This window comes from Aptenodytes forsteri, unplaced genomic scaffold, assembly GCF_000699145.1.
Source record: "Aptenodytes forsteri isolate BGI_AS27 unplaced genomic scaffold, ASM69914v1 Scaffold132, whole genome shotgun sequence".
Lineage (NCBI taxonomy): Eukaryota > Metazoa > Chordata > Aves > Sphenisciformes > Spheniscidae > Aptenodytes > Aptenodytes forsteri.
This window is the reverse complement of record NW_008795520.1, coordinates 2,507,819-2,514,652: the sequence shown is the minus strand read 5'-3', so window position 1 is coordinate 2,514,652 and position 6,834 is coordinate 2,507,819. Positions and strand designations below refer to the sequence as shown.

The 6,834-nt window shown below is 49.4% G+C and overlaps 1 protein-coding gene across 1 annotated transcript in view; it reads right to left on the bottom strand.

Annotated features, from left to right (window-relative positions):
- ABCB10 (ATP binding cassette subfamily B member 10) overlaps positions 1-1,539 on the bottom strand; it is a 32,061-nt gene extending 30,522 nt beyond the window's left edge. Inside the window, exon 1 of the mRNA XM_009281780.2 lies at positions 1,438-1,539. The gene's annotated coding sequence lies outside the window, so the exon portion shown is untranslated. The remainder of the gene's footprint in view (positions 1-1,437) is intronic.
- Positions 1,540-6,834: the final 5,295 nt, after the last annotated feature.

The window sequence follows — 6,834 nt, the reverse complement described above, 5'->3', positions numbered from 1 at the left end:
GGGCCGTGCCCCGGCGCCCAGCCAGCGCCCTCTGCCGCCGCCCGGCCCGGGGAGGGAATGGGGCTGGGCCCCGCCGAAATGGCGCCCGAGTCTGCCCTGCCCGGTGACGGCAGGGTCCCACCTGGGAGGGGGCCGGGGGCTGAGGCACCCGACCCCGGGAGAAGGAAGGGGGGACTCTGCCCTGCTCGCCCGGACCCTACCTCGGGAGGGAGTTTGCCCCCTTCCCCTGTTCCTCCCTCCCAGGCCTGTGTGGGTCATGCCAGGGCGGGCCATCTCAGGCTGGCCATCAGGCCTTGGTGGCCTGTGTCCACAGTGCATCCTGCCTCTGTCCGTGGGTTTGGTTTTGGTCTGGACAAGAGAAAACCTCCAGCCAGAGGAGAGCTCCAGCCTTTCGGAGGCACCATGTGCCCAACCCCGTGCTCGGGCTGGCGGCTATGGGATCCATATGAACAGGCCTTACGTGCTCAGGCTCGGACTAGAGGCTACAGGATCCAGATGAACAGCCCTTCACTGTTACTATTTTCTTCGCGTGTTACTGCTCAGGGTACAAACCATTTTCCAAATAATCTGCTGCCCCCAACCCTGATTTAAGAAAAGGAAGCTGAGTCAGCGGGGATGCAGCTTTCCTGAGGCTGTGCAGTACTGGAAGCCAGAGCAGGGAACTGACCCCGGCGTCCTGTTTTCCCCACTGGAGAGCCCAGCGTAGGGATACTGCCGCTTTACTTTTAAAATTTTGAGTCAAGCTTCTTTGTGAATTAGTTAACGTCAGCTCGTGAGATTTGGTTTGCAAAAGCACTGTTTGAACAGCCACGCTTTAAAGTCTGCAAATGAGTAAAACTGTATTAAAAGATCAGGAGAAAATGTGAATACAGTCTTTTGCTACCACAAATGATACAGCCAAACTCCCAGTATTTAGGGAAATTGAGGGGTTAGCACACCCAGCGAGCACGCTGAGGGATGGAGCCTCAATCCTGGGAAAACCACCACCTTGCCGGAGCGGTTTCCCTTGATATTTGAGTAAATTAGCATAAACCTTCCTCGCAGCCCTCGGGTGACGGCTGAAACAGTTTGAGACCCACGCTGCGAGGGCAGCGGCACGGCAGCCTCACCCGAGACGTTTGTTTTTCCCCCTTTCTCACAGCCGGCCTCCCTGCCCCTCACAACGCCGCTCTTCTGAGGCTGCGAGGCGCAGCTGTGTATTTCGGTGAAATCCCGCGATCGTTTTCCAGCGCTTGCGGTGCCTCACAGAACCAACGCGAACAAAGCCCCCGGACGGCGGAGCACCGGGGCCAGCTTTCGGCTGCCGAGGCTGGCAGCAAGGGGCGGGGTGACGCACGGTGACCGGCGCCAGGCGCACGCATGCCAGCGGGTGTTCGGGCCGTCGCCGACCCCGCTTCACGCGAGGCCCCCGAGAGGAGTGCCCGTGTGGGAGCTTACCCCGACCCGCTCCACGGGCACCAGGGGAGAGGCTTCACCGGCTCCGGGCGAGCAACGCCTCGCTTTTAATTAACGCTTCGCCCAACGTTTCCGTTAGGGACGGGCCGCTGCGCCTTCCCCTCAGCGCTCCGCGCCGCGGCGGCCCGCCAGGCGGAGCGTGAGGCGGTTTTTCACGCCGCTTCCCCGCGGAGAACACCCGGGGGACGTTTTTGGCGCTCGCGACTTCCCCGAGCTGCCCTCGGGGCCCGGTCAGCGCCCTTACGCGGCCTTGGCCCGACCAAACCCGCGTTTCCTGAACAAAGGGGCTTTTTGGAGCAAAATTATGTGAGATAGTCTGTAAAGGGGGGAAAGGCCCAATAAAATAAGATTTTTTTAATAGGAGGGATGGTTAGTTGAGCCTGTTGTGGCCTGTGAGGAGCTGCATGCCGTTTCAGGCTGTGTGCCATGGTGCTCCCCGGGGCCCAGCGCCATTCCCTATGGCTGCCCGGACACACCACGTCCCTCACACCAGCCCCAGGCTGGCCACCCCACATCTCCAGGGGCTGGGGATTAATTGGGGTCTGGGACGCAGTACAGAGTGCAAACCTCCAGCCTGGGTGCAATACCGAGTGTTGGGGCTCTTGCCAAACCTGCCACAGCCCGGGCCCTGCGGGGCGCTGGAAGGTGTGGACAGGAAACCCAGTGAATGCAGGGGAGGATACAGGTGAAAGGGAGGCAGGTGCAAGCACTGCGAGAAGGGCACACTCAGGGAAGTTTGCAGAGAGGTGAGGTTATGTCTTCCAGAAAAGCTTCAGGTGCTGTGGGCTGTCCTGCCCAGCCTGTGCTGTCCCCAGGTTATCTGACTGGGTGTACGAGAGCTGATGGGGTTGGATGTTGTAGATTAAACTGCAAATGCTAAATTTATATTTAGTTATTGCACAATACTGAAATAGTTTTGTAGCCTGTTCTGCATCTGTAAGGAGAAACAACTAGGCACTGCAGGACAAAAGCCTTTGCATCGAGTGGAGCAAGCAGTACAAGAGCAACACAGAGCATTGAAATCCCACAATACATGTTCTTTTGCAGTGCCATTTGAAGGCAAATGAAATATCTCCATCGTGAAATTAAACCTGATTGAAGCATGGAGTTCCCACTGCCAGATGCACAGTGCACCCGAGCCGGAGGAGTACACGCAGCTCGAGCAGCGAGGCGTGCAGGGTGGAGCTCTGGCATCCCTGCATGTAGATGTCACCAAGATGCGTGAGGTGATCTCTCGATAAAATTTTGCAGGTAAGAAGCACCACGTGCTCGCAATAAAACAATCCATACAGATACAAACAGTGCTTCAGGAAGGCAGGTTCTCTGCACTTGTGTTTCCTGCACTGGCTGCAGGATGAGGGCTGTTGGAGAACACAGGATGTTTTCTCTTGAGAGTCTTTGGAGAAGTAATAAATAATGATGGATAAGTAATTAAAAAAAAAAAAGAGGAAGCCAAGCACCCCCTACCTTCTCCAGGACAAGGAGCTCTGACTGGCAAAGGTGACGGGAAGTTTAGATGCAGCAGAGCTTTATGTTCCAGTTTGTTTAGGCTTTGCTTCTGGGGGAAAAAAATAGTGTAAAAAAACACAACCACCCCCAAACTCACAGATGGTTATACAGTCATCCTAAGTGGTCATGAAATATTTGCACTAGTGCAGTGGAGTTGCCAGGAGGGAAGAGAGCGCCTAAAATTCTGGCTATTCTTTTCCATTTTTTTTACCACATGCAGATTGCTCTGCTATTGCCTTAAGCAAAAATGGCAAAAGCAACAGCAGTCCAGCACATAAGTCTCCAGCTAAGCCACTCACCAATACAAAAAAATGAGCAAAAGCTGTGCAAACATGCTTTGTTTCAACTCCAACAATGGGTTGAAGTTGTGATGTGTTAACCTAAAGTACTACAAAGTCACATGTGTGCTCACAACTCCAGACCTTGGGGTGCCTGAGCTAATGGTTTGGGCTTGGCTGCTTTCTGGTGTTGAACTACATGCAGCTCCAGGATTTATGCTAGTTCTAAAGGGCAAGTTGTCATTACATGAGTTTTGCTGTGCTTTTCTGGATGCCGGACAAATGGCCATCCTCCAGATGCAGTTGGCACGAGTTTGTCTGGGGTTGTCTTACAGCGTGACCCCAGTTTATCACTGCAGCAAGCACATGGCAGTTTCTGCCCTTCTTTGCACTGTCCTTTCCCTCTCCATGAACTATGAAGCACCACTAGCTATTGCAGAGCCAGGTCCAGAGCTGGCCTAAGGCAGACATCAGATTGGACAGGTACTATCACTGCTCTCCAGAGACCAAGAAACTCCTTCTGGCAAGAGTGGTTTGTTATCTAGCGGCCTCATTCCCCTTAGTGTCCACCTACCTCTCCTCTGTCCGTTGCTTTTAGGAACTTCCTGAGACTTATGTGCAACCCAGCCTTTGGATGCTACAGCGGGAGCATTGCTGTGCCACTCACTGCTGCCTACGTAGCCCACTTGCCTAAGTGTAAAAGAGAAAGTAGAGTCTGATCTGGCACCTTCCAAATCAGGGGCAGGGGGTTTAGGATATCCCCCAAATATCCCAAAGAATATCACAAGATCTAAGGCTTCTCTCAGATGGAAACAGGTAGTTCAGTATGCTACAGCCTACCTCTGTTAAACAATGTTAAGCCACAGGAAAAAAAACAAAACAAAACCCAGGCTTGATTAAGGAAATATTTACAGGCAATTTATGAGCAAGGAAGGCAGCTTGATTATTTCAACAAGCTGCCTGACCAGCCCTGCCACCCTACAAAAGCTGGAGTTGGTGGGGGGAAGAAGTGATAGCAAAGAAATAGAAGTGGACACCATCATGATCCTAGTCTCGTGACCTGACACTCACAGCTTCTGTGCCGCCTCCCATCCCATTCTCCAGAGCTGGGGTAGCAATACCGGTACACCTCCTCCCTTAGCGGGGTAGAGGGATTCAGATGGAGTTTCTTCCTCCTGTTCTCAGGCAAAGTGTCAGAGGAGCACTGCCCATGTGCCGATATGCTTGTACAGCACCAAACACCGTAAAGTCCTGTTCTTAGCTGGTCCCCCGGCTCTGTATGCTAAAATATGTTTGTTATCAGGCTTGTCATAAACAGAGGATCATGACTTCCCTGAAGATCACAAACCTATGCAATGAGAAGACAATTTTATCCTAAATAGAACTGCAAAGATCTGGACTAGGTAGGAAAGCAGGGCTACCAATAAAGCACTTTTCTGAGGAAGTCTTCCTCCTCGTCTAACCCTCAGCTTAATGCAGCTGATCCCTTCTCCTGTTTGAAAACAGGATGCATGTTTTAGTTATAGAGTTACACCTATAATATCAAGTTATAGAAATAGCTTCCACAGCTGCCTTGTTCAAGAATGTCACCGTCCTGAGAGAATATGTCTGCAGGATGACAGACACAGTGGATAACGCCTTGTCTTAAACTGGGCGCTTAGAATATACCACCTTTTCTGTGCAACTGTGGCTCAGTGCTGTTGTATAGCAGTGTCCAGGAAACAGAAAGCCAGATGCATGTTTAAAATTGTTAAAAAAGATTACCAGTCTGGAGACAAATTTTACCAGTATTTTGTACTTGAAATACATTGAGCGTGGCGAGCATTGTTGAGTTATTTCAGTCAGTTTGGGCTCCTGTCCAATACTTTAAAAAAAACCTCATAGCTAACGTGCGGCATGATGGGATAGTCTTTGGCGAGGGACATCCAGGCAGTTAATTTAACTGTCAGATCGGTGTCTTGTAATGGTACAGTTTTAGAGCCTGGCTCACCGCGAGCAACTAGACACCACTCAGAAGGAAGGCCATTTCAGGACTTTGTTGAAGAACCCACTGAGCCTGGAGGACTAACAAAGTCAGCGACAGTTGAAACAAGGTTAGCAAAACGGCCTGAAGTCCTTCTTATTTTTCTTGGCTAACCCAAAGGACCTGTTAATGGAAATATCATTTCTGTAAAATGTTTTTAGACTTAAAAGACACTTGTAAGAGCTTTTTCACAAAGGAACCAGAATGGGGAGGAACGGGGTGAACATCACCATTCGGGAAGTTAAGACGTTTAGACTGAACAGCGTGGCAGCACACTGCTCAGAAGATAGATGTCGGTGTTGGAAGTGGGAAGGGCAACTTTAACATAGACCTGTGAATGGGTGTAGCAGTTTGTTTATTAGAACAAATAGCCTTTCCTTTCATCAGTATTCAGTGACTAAGCACGGGCTTGTACCTCAGCTGTGTCCATGTTTACTGTGGCCTGGACTACCTGACACCTTTTGAAAGGGTGTTTTGCTGTTCATTGCCTTTATCAATTCCAGAGGTTAAGGAACAGAACAAAATTATCAGATAACGGACGTCAAAACCAAGGAAATACTCTCCCCCCTCATAAAATCAAGGTGTAGAACTTCTTGCTGCAGCAAACTGTGGAAGCTACAAGTATATAGCTGATTAATAAATGGGATGAGACAAAATTAATGGAAACTAAATCCATCAGCGGCTATTGCAGATACATAGCCTAGAGCTCTGGAGGTCTACTAAAAAAAAACCAAAACTGAAAAACAACAAACAGTAACTGTGAGAAGACAGGAGTGTGTAAACCACGGAAGGATCGCTGTCTATATGCCCTCTTTCTCCGAGCATCTCATGTTAGCCACTGGCTGACACCATGCAGTGCTCGGTGCACTGTGCATCGTCCAGGAGGTGCATGAAGTAAGCAGAGCTTTGCAAGGGAAGGGGTACCCAGTTATGCAACTGAGAACTGTGTTACACGCAGACTCACAAGCAGCAACAGTCCCTGCTATGATGCTTATTAATATTTGAGTGCTTAACTATGTCAACTTAAATGCTTTTGTGGGTTTTATGATACATATTTAAAATAGAATAAGGAAGGGGTCTGTGCAAATGCAGACTTATTTCTCAACTACACAGTTAATAGAGATTACAGCCCAAATTTTGCTAGACTTAATGGTATTCCTTCCTCCCACTCATATTTTCCTCCCAGTTCTGCCTTCAAATTCAGCCTCTCAATCAATTGCAGATATTTCTTACATTCTAGATTATTTCCTGGCTTCCTGCCTTCAAAGATTTACATTCCATGAGCACCAAAAACTGTCCACACAGTACATAGAAGTTTATAGGTTTGAAGCACATCATTAGTGATAATTGTTTTTCCAACACCTCAGAAATCACTTTTACATCTTTTAGCCTACGTACATATAATAGGATTTGCTTCCTAAGCCTCTTTACTCTTACTTGTCACTTTTGTATGCAAAATACTTCAGAATAACCCAGCTAATAAAAAGCCCAATTCCACTGTAGAAGTAAGATGTTAAAGGGAAACTTTGTTCTCTGCCCATCTCACTTTTATTCCCCCCCACCCCACCC